This window comes from Aedes albopictus, chromosome 3 (assembly GCF_035046485.1).
Source record: "Aedes albopictus strain Foshan chromosome 3, AalbF5, whole genome shotgun sequence".
NCBI classification, from domain to species: Eukaryota; Metazoa; Arthropoda; class Insecta; order Diptera; family Culicidae; genus Aedes; species Aedes albopictus.
The window spans coordinates 396,564,087-396,579,375 of NC_085138.1; positions in this window are offsets into that span (position 1 = coordinate 396,564,087).

Sequence of the window (15,289 nt, forward strand, 5' to 3'; positions counted from 1 at the left end):
TCGAAATGTGGAACGTGGATGTGTTATTTCGAAGATTTTAATGAATTTATTGTAAATACACGACCAAATACGCGAATAACAGCCTGCGGAAATATTACTGTACGGATAACTCGACACGAGACACACCGATCCACGTAGATACGTCCTGACCGTTCGACACTGTACTTTGCAATGGCGATGGCGAAGCCCGGGATCACGCATATTCGATATCCGCTGTGCAGCAGTGGTTCATGCAGTGATGCCAACACAATGAGGCTGTCAAATGATTCTGCATTGAACTATCATCAGAGGAAGGGGGTAGGAGACTAATGCCGTTTTTCTTTATTATCCAGTTCCAATCAGATCACAGTTTCAACCCCAACCCGACTTCGGTTTCGCTTGTACTAAAGTTTGTTTGACGTTGTTTGTTTGAACATTTTCCGCCAATCCAGTTCCAACCCACACAGAAAGAAAATCTTAATATTAACTGAAGTGCAATAACGAAAGTAATAGAATATTGTTTCATGTAATCATAAATCAAGCGTAAATATACGCGTTTGAAAACACATCAGCATTCAACCCCGGTCATAATCGAAAATGATGCTGTTATTTCGACATTTCTTTTAATTTAGCTTAACATTCGCTGTCCGCAATGAGATTTCAGCAAACAATGACTTAATTTTACACGAAATGCGTGTAACTACGTTTGGCATTCGCGCGGGCACCGCAGCAGCTGCCACCCATATTGAAAAGTGCTTTCTTTGCTTCCGCGAGAAAATGTCAACAACTGGATCTTTTAAGCTTATTTTATACATTTAGTGGTACTTGTGTGATCAAAATTTGTATTTTAACGTGTTTGCAAGTTAGTGACAGTGCATTAATCAACAAATTATAGTAGAATGATTGTGATTTGAGCGTAAATAGTAAGAACATTCTATACCGTTGTGAAATTGCCTCTCGGGTTGTGTTAAGATCAGCATTTAGTTCCTAGTGAAACACATTTTGATTCAATATGAAATAAAAGAGATTGTTTGTCATGCAAGCTTACTGTTTTCTTTCTACTGCAGAAACAGCATCCCAGAAAACGAAAAGCGTATGCCCTCCAGCTGAGATTTTTTCCGCCCGTTCATTTTTTCTTTGGTTGACAGGAATCCAAACACGCCATAAGCCGCCACGAAGTAAATTTACACGACGGTTAAACTTTACACTTGCAATCAAAACAAGGCTTGTAAATTTAATTTCGCGCTGAATTTTGTGCGAATCTTAGCATTCCCTTTATGTGCATTATGTTTAGCGGAAATTTACATGGATTTTTAATACTGTGCAGGTTAAAAAAGAAAAACGGCATAAATGATTCAGTTCGGTATGCACCTCACATTTATGACAACATGAATAAGTAGATTTCCAGCAGCTAGTTTTGCGCATATCTCAGATGCCAATCTTCGTTCATGTATTCTTTTCCAAAACTGGAAAACTGGTTGGATCAGATGTTTTTGGTTTACCAAAATAAGTGGCAGTTCGACGCCTTTTATGAAAGATATAACAGTTACGCGTGCTGGAAAAGGATACAACTTTTTCCTTCGCTCTGACCATGGAGTTCCTTTTATGTTATGTGCCACAAGGCAAAAGTCGTCCATACATCGTTCCTTGATTGCACGCTTCTGAGCTGAGTAAGTGAGTGTAACTCTTTGCAAGTGAGTCGTGAGTGTTCCCATCCCTGGCCGTGACTAAGAATGGACAGTTAGAGGGGTCTAATAAAACCTGGCGAACTCACGTGTTATGCCTCGAGTATGTATGCTTGTCAACAACGCATTCATTGCGACGCTTGTCTCTGAGCTAACTACCGGGATGTATGTGATATTATAATACATCTTTTGGTGCTACGGATGCGTTCAAACAAGAAATGCAAATACGGAAAGTACAGTCAATCCAGACCAGTTGACAAAATTGGATCCCTCCTGTACTGTACGGATACACGGCCGTAACGTACCTACCCGGTATCGATATCGCGGAACGAGCACAGCGCACCAAAACTCGAACGAAACAAACAACCTTCTTCTCAACCATACGTCCGTTCACCGCACCCGCACTCACAGTCGTAGCCATAGTCGTCGCATAAACACGTTACGGGGCGTGAAGAAATTGGATATTGAAATGTAAATTAGAGTGCCCCGCCGGAGTGAGTGCAGCAGCGCAGCACCACCGCGGATGGACCGAGTCTCCGGCCGGCCAGTTGTTTTGACCGAGGCCGGTAAGAAACAGAGATTATGAACGGTGGTCCTTCCTCCTCCACTTGCCATAACAGGGCCGCACATCGCGTGCGTTTCCCCATTCGAGAACTATACCGGCCTGCCTAAGCGCGCGAGATGTAGAATGCCTCTGCCTCTGTGAATGAGTGAGCTCGGCTGGTAAACACATTACCTATGTCAACGTGGTTTACGTTTGCCCGGTGCGCTGTGCTTTGCGCTATTGCTGTAATAAATATACACACATCTCTAGGTACATAGGTATAGCTGGGGTGCACGAATAGTTGCGGGCGTTGGAAAAAAATATCAACAAACGACCAAAAAAAGAGCGAGGGAGGCTTGGTAATTATGGCGTGATGTGACTACGAATTGAGCTGTGAGTTGAAGTTGACTGAAAGGGGTTCGGCTTTGAATGGTTGTTTCCTTGAGTCGCTCAAGAAGATGCCATGTGTCAAGGATGGCTGATGTCATCCGGTGTTTGTGTGTGACTCGATGTTTGTAGGTTAGTGGAGTGTTATTTTTTTATATTTTCGAGGCATTACAACATATGTAGATGGAAGAGAGCCCTAAGTTAAACATCCCTCATATATCCGGCTTCATTGTTTCAAGAACTACCGCTTAGAAAGAGAACACATCTTGGACTCTTGGTCGAAGAATAGATCCGTTTTTCATACGTAATTTGATTATCAAAATTATTAGATAAGGTTTGTATTGCGAGCATGGAAAAAGGTGAGATAACTGAACTGTTAACAAATTAGTAAGTTGCAAGTTCAGGAAAGTAGAGTACATCCAGAGTGATGATTAACTCCTCCCAAGCCTACCAGACTTCAAGCTGATAACATTATAAAGAACAATACTTACCGGTCAGGCTAAGGCCTGAGTGTTCTCTGCTGTACGTAGGGGTCGTCTCCATTCGACTCGGTCCATGGCTGTGCGTCTCCAGTCTCGCACTCCGCGAAGGGTCCGCTATTCGTCCACCACTTGATCGGCACTCTTAGCTAGCTGCGCACCACTTCTTCTTGTACCGTTCGGATGGCTCTCGAGAACCATTTTAGTCGGGTTGTTATCCGGCATCCCGATGACGTGACCCGCCCTCTTTAGTCTCCCGATTTTTGCAGTGTTGACGATGGTTGGTTCTCTCAGGAGCTGATGCAGCCCGTGATTCATTCGTCTTCTCCAAGTCCCGTCTTCCATCTGCACTACGCCGTAGATTGTACGCAACACCTTCCGTTCGAAAACTCCAAGGGCGCGTTGGTCCTCTGCACGTAGGGTCCATATTTCGTACCCATAGAGGACGACCGGTCTAATCAGCGTTTTGAAGATGGTTAGCTTCGTATGACGATGAACTTTGCTCAATCATAGAGTTCTGCGGAGTCCAAAGTAAGCTCGACTTCCTGCCACAATGCGTCTCTGAGCTTCTCTGCTGGTGTCTTTGTTGTTGGTTACCAGTGAGCCCAAGTACACGAATTCTTCAACCACCTTGATTTCATCATCGTCGATACTCATTCGGAGTGGCGGGCGCATTAAATCCTCCCCAGAGCCACCAAGGAGGTGCGGCTCAAACAGCGTGTGTTCTAGCATCGAGCGACTTATTAGGAATTGCTCCTCCACCGGATTTCTATACCTCAGGTGACAGCCCCACCACAGTTAATAGGGGACCTTAGGCCAACGACCTACTGTTCCCAAACCCAAAAACCGTTACAGAAACCGAAAATCATAGATTATGAACTGATTACGGCAACGGCTTTTAGTACGAAACAACGGACAAGAATTAGAATTTGGAATGTATTAACCCTAGCCCAGCAGGGTAAACTGGCACAACTAGATAATGAGGCATGCTATATGAAGCTTGAGATCCAAGGACTGAATACAGTCCGTTGGTCGAACTAGGTTAACGCCTGGTCAATACTATGGCCTACGAGGTCAACAAGCTCCTCGCCACCGTGGAGTTGGTTTCCTACTCAGCACTCACGCTTACGCTGCTCATGAAGTAGGAACCCATTATTAAGAGGATAATTGTAGCCAGATTCAGAACACAGGTTCGAAACCTTACTTACTTACCGGTCAGGCTAAGGCCGGGGTGGCCTCTGCTGTACATAGTAGCCGCCTCCATTCCACTCGGTCCATGGCTGTTTGTCTCCAGTTCCGCACTCTGCGTAGGGTCCGCAGATCGTCCTCCACTTGGTCGACCCACCTAGCTCGCTGCGCTCCACGTCGTCTTGTACCGGTCGGATGACTCTCGAGAACCATTTTAGTCGGGTTGCTATCCGACATCCTGATGACGTGACCCGCCCACCGTAGCCTCCCGATTTTCGCGGTATGGACGATAGTTGGTTCTCCCAGCAGCTGATGCAGCTCGTGGTTCATTCGCCTTCTCCAAGTCCCGTCTTCCATCTGCACTCCGCCGTAGATGGTACGCAACACCTTCCGTTCGAAAACTCCAAGGGCGCGTTGGTCCTCTGCACGTAGGGTCCATGTTTCGTGCCCATAGAGGACGACCGGTCTAATCAACGTTTTGTAGATGGTTAACTTCGTGTTACGGCGAACTTTATTCGATCGTAGAGTTCTGCGGAGTCCAAAGTAAGCACGATTTCCTGCCACAATGCGCCTCTGAATTTCTCTGCTGGTGTCGTTGTCGTCGGTCACCAGTGAGCCCAAGTACACGAATTCTTCAACCGCCTCGATTTCATCACCGTCGATATCAATACGGGGTGGCGGGCGCGGAGATTCCTCCCTGGAGCCCTTTACCATCATGTACTTTGTCTTCGACACATTAATGACTAATCCGATTCGCCTGGCTTCACTCTTTAGTCGGACTTACGTTTCCGCCATCGTCTCACATTATCGAGCTATAATATCAATATCATCAGCGAAACCAAGCAGCTGAACGGACTTCGTGGAAATCATTCCACTCGTGTGTATCCCCGCTCTCCTTATTACACCTTCTAGCGCAATATTGAACAGCAAGCACGAAAGACCATCACCTTGCCGTAACCCTCTGCGAGATTCGAAGGGACTCGAGAGTGTCCCTGATACTCGAACTACGCACATCACTCGATCCATCGTCGCCTTGATCAACCGTATCAGTTTATCCGGGAATCCGTATTCGTGCATAATCTGCCATAGCTGTTCTCGATCGATTGTATCATACGCCGATTTAAAATCGATGAACAAGTGATGTGTGGGCACGTTGTATTCGCGGCATTTCTGCAACACCTGGCGGATGGCGAACATCTGGTCCGTTGTAGCGCGTTCACCCATAAATCCAGCCTGATATTGCCCCACGAACTCTCTTGCAATCGGTGATAGACGGCGGCATAAAGTTTGAGAGAGTATCTTGTAGGCGGGACTCAGTAGTGTGATCGCGTGGTAGTTCCCGCAATCCAACTTGTCGCCCTTTTCGTAGATGGGACACACGATACCTTCCATCCATTCCTCCGGTAATACTTCCTCCTCCCAAATCTTGGTAATGACCCAGTGTAGTGCTCTCACCAGTGCTTCTCCTCTCCACCGTATTTAAGAAGCTCGCTTGGTAGTTGATCTGCTCCAGCGGCATTGTTCTTTTTCAACCGGCCAACTTCCTCCTCAATCTTTTGGAGGTCAGAGGCCGGAAGTCTTTTGTCCTGTGCATATACTCCTAGATCTGTTACCACACCACCTTCGGTACTTGCAACGTCACCATTGAGGTGCTCATCGTAATGCTGCCGCCACCTCTTGACCACCTCACGCTCGCTCGTGAGAATATTCCCGTGATTATCTCGGCACATGTCGGCTTGCGGCACAAAGCCTCTGCGCGAGCGGTTCAGCTTCTCGTAGAACTTTCGTGTGTCCTTAGCGCGGTACAGCTCTTCCAGCGCTTCGCGATCTCGTTCTTCCTGCTGGCGCTTCTTCATCCGGAAGACTGAGTTCTGCCTGTTCCGCGCCTGTTTGTAACGTGCCTCATTCTCTCTCGTACGGTGTTGCAGTATTCTCGCCCATGCTGCATTCTTCTCGTTTTTCAACTGTTCACATTCGCCGTCGTACCAGTCGTTTCTGTGATTCGGAGTCGCGAAGCCTAGTACTGTAGCCGAGGTACTGCCTATGGCGGATCGCATTTCCCTCCAGCCATCTTCAAGTGTAGCTGCGCCAAGCTGCTCTTCCGTTAGTAGGGCCACTGCTAACTGCTGCGCGTAGTCTTCAGCCACTTCTACGTTACGAAGTTGCTCGATGTTGAGCCGCGGCGTTCGACTTCGACGCGTGGTGATAACTGTCGAAAGTTTTGAGCGCATGCATACAGCGACTAAGTAGTTATCCGAATCTATATTCGCACTGCGGTATGTGCGGACGTTGGTTATATCCGAGAAGAATTTACCGTCGATTAGAACGTGGTCGATTTGATTTTCTGTTTGATGGTCGGGTGATCTCCAGGTGGCTTTGTGGATATATTAGCGGGGGAAGAAGGTGCTTCGGACTACCATACCACGGGAGGCTGCAAAGTTTACGCATCGCTGGCCGTTATTATTCGATATGGCGTGCAGGCTCGATTACCGGTCTGTACCTTTCCTCCCTTCCTACCTGCGCGTTCATGTCGCCGACAACGATTTTCACGTCACGCGGCGAGCAACCATCGTATATTTGCTCTAACTGCGCGTAGAACGCTTCTTTCTCGTCATCAGGTCTCCCTTCGTGTGGGCAGTGGACGTTAATGATGCTGTAGTTGAAGAAACGGCCCTTAACTCTCAACATGCACATCCTTGCGTTGATCGGCTGCCACCAGATCACACGTTGTCGCATCTTGCCAAACACTATAAATCCTGTTCCCAGTTCATTGGTGGTGCCCCACTTTTGGTAGAAGATAGACGCTCGATGCCCGTTTTCCACACTTTCTGCCCAGTCCAACAAAGTTCCTGCAACGCCACGATGTCGAAGTTGCGGGGATGTAGTTCGTCGTAAATTATTCTGTCACATCCTGTGAAACCTAGTGACTTGCAATTCCATGTTCCAAGTTTCCAATCGTAGTCCTTATTTCGTCGCGTGGGTCTTTGCCGATTGTATCGAGTCGTATTTTCTCCTATGTTATTCGCAATGGGGATTTTTACGGGTGGCTTATTGGGCCTACGCCAACACTCCTGTCACGCCGGAGGGTCATCGAGCCAGTTCTGTTTAACGTCCCAACCAACACTGGGACGACCACGCTGATGGGGCTACCACCTTGGATCTAGCTGGGCGTTTTTTTTTTTTTTTTTTCTTACTCAGCCGCTGGATGCCAGAACAGACGCTGTTTGAGCCGCACCTCCTTGGTGAACAGACGCTCTGGTCCTCAATCTAGCTGAAGTTAGAAGGACAACATTGCCCAGGCTGCACTACCAACTAAGCACACAACTATTAGCTGGCGGTCTTTGTCATCGCTTGACCCGTGGAAGCCTGAGGTAGGAACTTGTGAGGACCAGAGCTCTGTTGGACGCTCTCCTTATCGACTCACCGTTTTGCAGCCCGGATCGCAGATGATTCCTGGAGGAAAAATAGAGAAGCGAAGGAACGCCAGCGAGCGAAAACACGAGGAGCCAAAACCGTCATCGCTATTCGCTCTCGAGGATGAAGTGCAGCGCTCATGCAGGCGGGACTCAAGAGCGTGGGCGGATGCCCTAGCCTACGAAAGCGAGAAAGCCGCAAATACCGACGATATTCGTCTCCTCTACGGTGTCTCAGGTCGCTTCAGTGGGACTAAGTTGAATTCTACGATGCCCGTGAAAGACACATCTGGACAGCTATTGATCGACCCGGCTGATCAACTGAAACGCTGGTTCAAGCACTTTGGAAACCTTTTCCAAATGTCGGACAAGCCATCAACACCTCAGCATGATCCGCCAAGGGTTCGACGCATTGCCAAACTATTAAAGGCAACATAGATATGTGTATCATAGGTGGAACTTCTGTAAAAATCCTGCAAGTTTTTTCAGATTGAACTCCTGCAGAATTTTCAAGTGGACTTCCTGAAAGAATTCTCGGTGAGATTATGCACGAACTCTAAGTGGAGCTCTTGGAGAAATCCCAGGGGAAAGTGGAACTGCTGGAAGAACACCGATTTGAACTCCTGTATAAATCACAGGTAGAAATTCTAAACTCGTGCAAATATCCGTTTTCCGCATGACTTTTTTATAGAACTGGTCTAGCCGCACAAGTTTTTCGTATACTATATACTATATATATATATATATATATATATATATATATATATATATATATATATATATATATATATATATATATATATATATATATATATATATATATATATATATATATATAGGAACTTTGTGATTTCGATCTTCACAAACTAATTATAAAACTGAAAAAAAAAACACTCCCCCGATTTACGCACTAATTCCCAAATAGCGCTCCCCCGATTTACGCACTAATTCCCAAATAGCGCTCCCCCCAAGTTACGCTCCCCCAATTTACGCTCCCCCCGTTTTGAGCGTAAATTGGGGTTTTAGTGTAATAATTTAGCAGTTTTGCTAATTTCAGTGGTTCCCAACCTACGGTCACGGGCCAAGCGAATTTCTCAAGAATCAAAGGTGTGAGGATAAAGTGAAAAGGTTTTTTGCATTCTGCACTTCAGGGAGTATGTACTTATCACAATGTACTTGTATTGCAACATGTGGTGGTTTTCAACCTATGGTCACGGGCCACGTGAATATCTCAAGAACCGAAAGTGCTAGGAAGAAGAGCAAACGTTTTACGGATTGATCATCTCAAGGATCAGTATCTATGATATAGATAAATTGAAAAATCAGTGGTTTCCAATCTATGGTCACGGGCCACGTGAATATCTCAAGAACCGGAAGTGCTAGGAAGAAGAGCAAACGTTTTACGGATTGATCATCTCAAGGATCAGTATCTCTGATATAGATATATTGAAAAATCAGTGGTTTCCAATCTATGGTCACGGGCCACGTGAATATCTCAAGAACCGGAAGTGCTAGGAAGAAGAGCAAATGTTTTTCGGATTGATCATGTCAAGGATCAGTATCTCTGATATAGATATGTTGAAAAATCAGTGGTTTCCAACCTATGGGCACGGGCCACGTGAATATCTCAAGAACCGGAAGTGTTAGGAAGAAGAGCAAATGTTTTTCGGATTGATCATCTCAAGGATCAGTATCTCTGATATAGATAAATTGAAAAATCAGTGGTTTCCAATCTATGGTCACGGGCCACGTGAATATCTCAAGAACCGGAAGTGCTAGGAAGAAGAGCAAATGTTTTTCGGATTGATCATCTCAAGGATCAGTATCTCTGATATAGATATATTGAAAAATCAGTGGTTTCCAATCTATGGTCACGGGCCACGTGAATATCTCAAGAACCGAAAGTGCTAGGTAGAAGAGCAAATGTTTTACGGATTGATCATCTTAAGGATCAAGATCCCTAATATAGATATGTTGAAAATTCAGTGGTTTCCAATCTATGGTCACGGGCCACGTGAATATCTCAAGAACCGAAAGTGCTAGGTAGAAGAGCAAATGTTTTACGGATTGATCATCTTAAGGATCAAGATCCCTAATATAGATATGTTGAAAATTCAGTGGTTTCCAATCTATGGTCACGGGCCACGTGAATATCTCATGAACCGAAAGTGCTAGGAAGAAGAGCAAAGTTTAAGTTTAAGTTCGTTTGGCCAAATGTCGTTTGGCCAAATGCCATCTGGCCGATAGGGTCGTTTTTCCGAATGCCGTTTGGCCGAATTATGATCAAAATAATTCAGAGGAAGTTTTTGACATTCTAACTGCCTATTCTTTGTAGTATTGATTTTCATTGATTAGTTGGCGTTGAAACTACAGTAAAACCTCCATGAGTCGATATTGAAGGGACCATCGACTCAAGGAAATATCGAGTAGTGGAACAAAAATCCTTTGGGAAGCTTTTTGGGGGGGGACCATCATAGTACAGGTCGGACTCGATTGTCCGGGGGTTCAATTAACCGGGGCCCGATTATCCGGGGCTCGATCATCCGGCAAAAATGGCTCGATTATCCGGGAAAAAACTTGTTTTTGCTTTGTTTACAATTTTTTAGATTACAATATGTTAAAAAAAATGTGGTAATCATCAAATACAACACCTGTCAATAGGATTAGCCTGCTTGAAAATTGTTTTTATTTTTTCACATTTTTCAGCTAAAATTTCATTTTTTAAAAACATGGTTATAATAATACCAAACGATAAGTTTAGGCACTACAACGTCATGTATGTTAGCTTCTATGTTTTGCGAACAGTTTTTGATTGAAAAACATCCAAAATAATTCTTTTCTTTCGCATGGCCCGATTATCCGGGTGATTCGATTATCCGGGGTGAAATAATTTTGTAGTCACCCGGATAATCGAGTCCGACCTGTAACCCAGAAATTATTTTTCAGTATGGAAAAGATTACCTCCATGAGTCGATATCGAGTCAAGGAACATCGACTCATGGAGGTTCGACTGTACCGATATTATATCAAAGCTTTTTCGTTCTTTGAATTATGGGCTGTTCTTTAGAGATATACTAAAACGGGAAACAATGCCATGGTCACTTTATTTCATCATGCATTTTCCTGCCAAACGGCATTCGGCCAAACGACCTTTTCGGCCAAATGGAGTTTGACCAAACGGCATTCGGCAAAATGACCCGGAACCCAATGTATAATGCTGCTTGAGTTGCATAATTTGAAAAGCCGATTTCACTTTCTCATCGCCTTTCAGATTCTTGAGCAATTCGCATGGCCCGTAACTCCAGTTTGAAAACCCCTGATGTTTACAACACCAGAGCATTGTAATAAATACCCCTTGAGATGCATAATCACTCTTTATCCTCGGCCTTAAGGTTCTTGCGAAAACAGCATGGCCCGTGACCCCAGTTTGAGAACCACTGCATCTCATCTCTCATCTCACCTCTCATCTCATCTCTCATCTCATCTCTCATCTCATCTCTCATCTCATCTCTCATCTCATCTCTCATCTCATCTCTCATCTCATCTCTCATCTCTCATCTCTCATCTCTCATCTCTCATCTCTCATCTCTCATCTCTCATCTCTCATCTCTCATCTCTCATCTCTCATCTCTCATCTCTCATCTCTCATCTCTCATCTCTCATCTCTCATCTCTCATCTCTCATCTCTCATCTCTCATCTCTCATCTCTCATCTCTCATCTCTCATCTCTCATCTCTCATCTCTCATCTCTCATCTCTCATCTCTCATCTCTCATCTCTCATCTCTCATCTCTCATCTCTCATCTCTCATCTCTCATCTCTCATCTCTCATCTCTCATCTCTCATCTCTCATCTCTCATCTCTCATCTCTCATCTCTCATCTCTCATCTCTCATCTCTCATCTCTCATCTCTCATCTCTCATCTCTCATCTCTCATCTCTCATCTCTCATCTCTCATCTCTCATCTCTCATCTCTCATCTCTCATCTCTCATCTCTCATCTCTCATCTCTCATCTCTCATCTCTCATCTCTCATCTCTCATCTCTCATCTCTCATCTCTCATCTCTCATCTCTCATCTCTCATCTCTCATCTCTCATCTCTCATGTCTCATCTCTCATATCTCATCTCTCATCTCTCATCTCTCATCTCTCATCTCTCATCTCTCATCTCTCATCTCTCATCTCTCATCTCTCATCTCTCATCTCTCATCTCTCATCTCTCATCTCTCATCTCTCATCTTTCATCTCTCATATCTCATCTCTCATCTCTCATCTCTCATCTCTCATCTCTCATCTCTCATCTCTCATCTCTCATCTCTCATCTCTTATCTCTCATCTCTCATCTCTCATCTCTCATCTCTCATCTCTCATCTCTCATCTCTCATCTCTCATCTCTCATTTCTCATCTCTCATCTCTCATCTCTCATCTCTCATCTCTCATCTCTCATCTCTCATCTCTCATCTCTCATCTCTCATCTCTCATCTCTCATCTCTCATCTCTCATCTCTCATCTCTCATCTCTCATCTCTCATCTCTCATCTCTCATCTCTCATCTCTCATCTCTCATCTCTCATCTCTCATCTCTCATCTCTCATCTCTCATCTCTCATCTCTCATCTCTCATCTCTCATCTCATGTCATCCTTCCCTAACCCTCCATCCTATCCTCTACCCTCCCCTCTACCCTACCCTCTACCCTAACCCTCTACCCTATTCTCTACTTTAACCCTCTACCCTAACCCTCAACCCTACCCTCTACTCAAACCCTCTATCCTATTCTCTACTCTATCCTCTACAATAAGCCTCTACCCTACCCTCTACGCTAATCATCAACCCTACCCTCTACCCTACCTTCTCGTCTACACTCTACCCTACCTTCTACCCTACCTTCTACCCTAACCCTCTAACCTACCTTTTACCCTACCCTCTTTTCTTTTACTCTACCCTCTCTACCGTACCCTCTACCCTACCTTATGTCCTATCTTCTATCCTAACCCTCTACCCTACCTTTTGCCCTACCCTCTACCCTACCTTCTACTTCTACCCTACCCTCTAACATAACTTTTCACCATACCTTCTACCCACCCCCTACCCTAATCATCTACCCTACCCTCTACCCTAACCCTCTATCATAGTCTCTACCCTACCCTCTACCCTAACCCTCAACCCTACCTTCTACTTACCCTACCTTCTACCCTACCCTCTACCCAACCCTCTACCTTAATCCTCTACCCAACTCTCTATCCTACCTTCTACCCTAATCCTCTACCCTACCCTCTACCTTGCCTTTTACCCTACCCTCTACCCTATCTTCTACCCTACCATCTAACATTACCCTCTACCCTAACCATCTACCCTACCCTCTACCCTAACCCTCTATGTATCATATGTATCACATGTTACTTGTTCCCGAATACCTAAAACCCCAATTTACGCCTAAGGAGCGTAAATTGGGGGAGCGCTATTTGGGAATTAGTGCGTAAATGGGGGGAGCGTTATTTGGGAATTAGTGCGTAAATCGGGGGGCGCAAATTGAGTTTGGCGCAAAAGAAGTGAGCGTAAATTGGGGTTTTAGTGTATTTAGGTTCAGCTTCTGAAATAAGCTGTGGGTAATTGCATCTAGATATATCGAATTGACTTTTTCAGCACTTACTAGAACTCCACTTTTCCTCAACAAATCTACGTGGTTCAGCTAAACTGCAAGTTAATTACATAGTTTTCATGCAAATATTATTTCTGAATTACGAAGAATTGTCCAATTCATTTGATACATTTGTCCATCGGAATTGTATTGAATTGCCTATAATTGCGAGAAGATTAGCAGTTTTTCGCGAGACATGTAAAGTATCCAGAAAGAAAGTTCTAAACAATCATCACCAAAAAAGAAACCCATAGCCAAACCCATAAAACTATAATCCGACAAACTGATAACAAAACAATATAAAATAGAACACTCCAGAAGACTACAAAGCGCTCAACTGCATAAACGTGAGCTCATCTAAATTTACAACCGAAACCAAAGTCGTCAAAATATTCCACACACATCTCAAAATCCCAACACTACCGGGGGACCCAGAAAAAAACGAAAGAAACCTAAGCAAAAGGCATCGAAGCTGCTGGAAGAACAATTTATGACCACAAACGATGAAATGTTAATGAAGACAGAGATTGAACCAAGAAGGCGAAGACTGCGCGCGTGGTACAGAAGCGCACAGAAAATATAAATTCGGTCTTTTTTTTGGGTTTGGTTTGCTTGCTCGGACGCACATCACCATCACCATCATTGGCACCGGCGACTACAGCAGCAGCACAGCTCTGAGCCCAACCTAGCCAGCCACTCATCCAGAAGAAAGAGTCGTAAAATTTAAATAACTTGCCTTTTGTGACATCTCTTCTGGGTTTGGTGCTGCCGCTGCTACTGCTGCTGTTGATGATGATGGTGTGGTGCATTGGCGTTGTTGGTTACTTTTGTTCTTCCTTAAATTAAGATTGCGTCGGTACTGCTGCTGCTGCTTGTTTTACGCTGCTACCCACCATGCTTTGATGGTTACGTGTCCGCCTGTGAGCCGAGACCTTCAAGGAACGCTGAATTCGGAGACCATGGCAGCGAAAATCAAGCGGAAGGCAGCCGGTGAAATGCACTCGAAGAATGCACATTGCACGGCATAACGAATTTAAATCTCAAAAATAAACCACAATGATAAACAACTTTCTAAGGGTTTTTAAGTTAATGGATTTAATTGAGAGATTGTATTTGCAGAACGTTGTTCATCAATTCTCCTGTGGAGCACCAAGTGATCTTAGTCCAAGAACCTTAGAGGGGAATTTCTATCTAAGAGATCTTGTGAACCAGGTGTTTGCTATTTTCGGTAAAAAAAATGAAATATCGCGTATCATGCCTCGAGCATGTGTGCTTGTCAACAACGCAAATGTCGCTTAACTCGATTTGGAACCACAGCTGTCTCAGTGTTTGGCATTTTATCGCGAGTTATTAAGTGGTCTATACTCAGCCTGTGTTACACTCGATGAATGCTCGAGGTGCTCGGAAAAACTTCCCAAAATTTATAACGAAGTACGCCCTCTTCTCTAGTGTATAATGACCGTGTGCTAAAAATCTCAGCTGAGCTGTAGATTTTTTCATAATTTCAATATCTACATAGGTACGTAGAGTGACCTAGAAATCATATTTGACCAAACGGATAGATATTACGTAACTGTGGACATTGAGTCCAAATATAATTATCCGAGTATTCCGGAACCGGTTTCGTTAGGGAGTGAGGAGGACAAAACTAGTACAGTATATGCTTTATTCGTCCGGTGGCTCCAAATTCATGATTTTTTTTATAAAAATAGATTCTATCTTTAGTTGTTTGAAATTTTTCCAAACATTTCTTTACGGAAACTGTGAAAGGAATCATTAATGGAAAACTCTATGCTTTCCTGTAATTTTTTTTCTTTTACAAGTTTAGAAAAAAATCTCCTCCGAAAATTCCTCCAGGAATTCCTCCAGCAATTCCTCCGGAAATTCCTCCAGAAATTCCTACGAAAATTCCTCCAGGAATTCCTCCGGAAATTCCTCCGGAAATTCCTCCAGGAATTTCTCCAGGAATTTCTCCG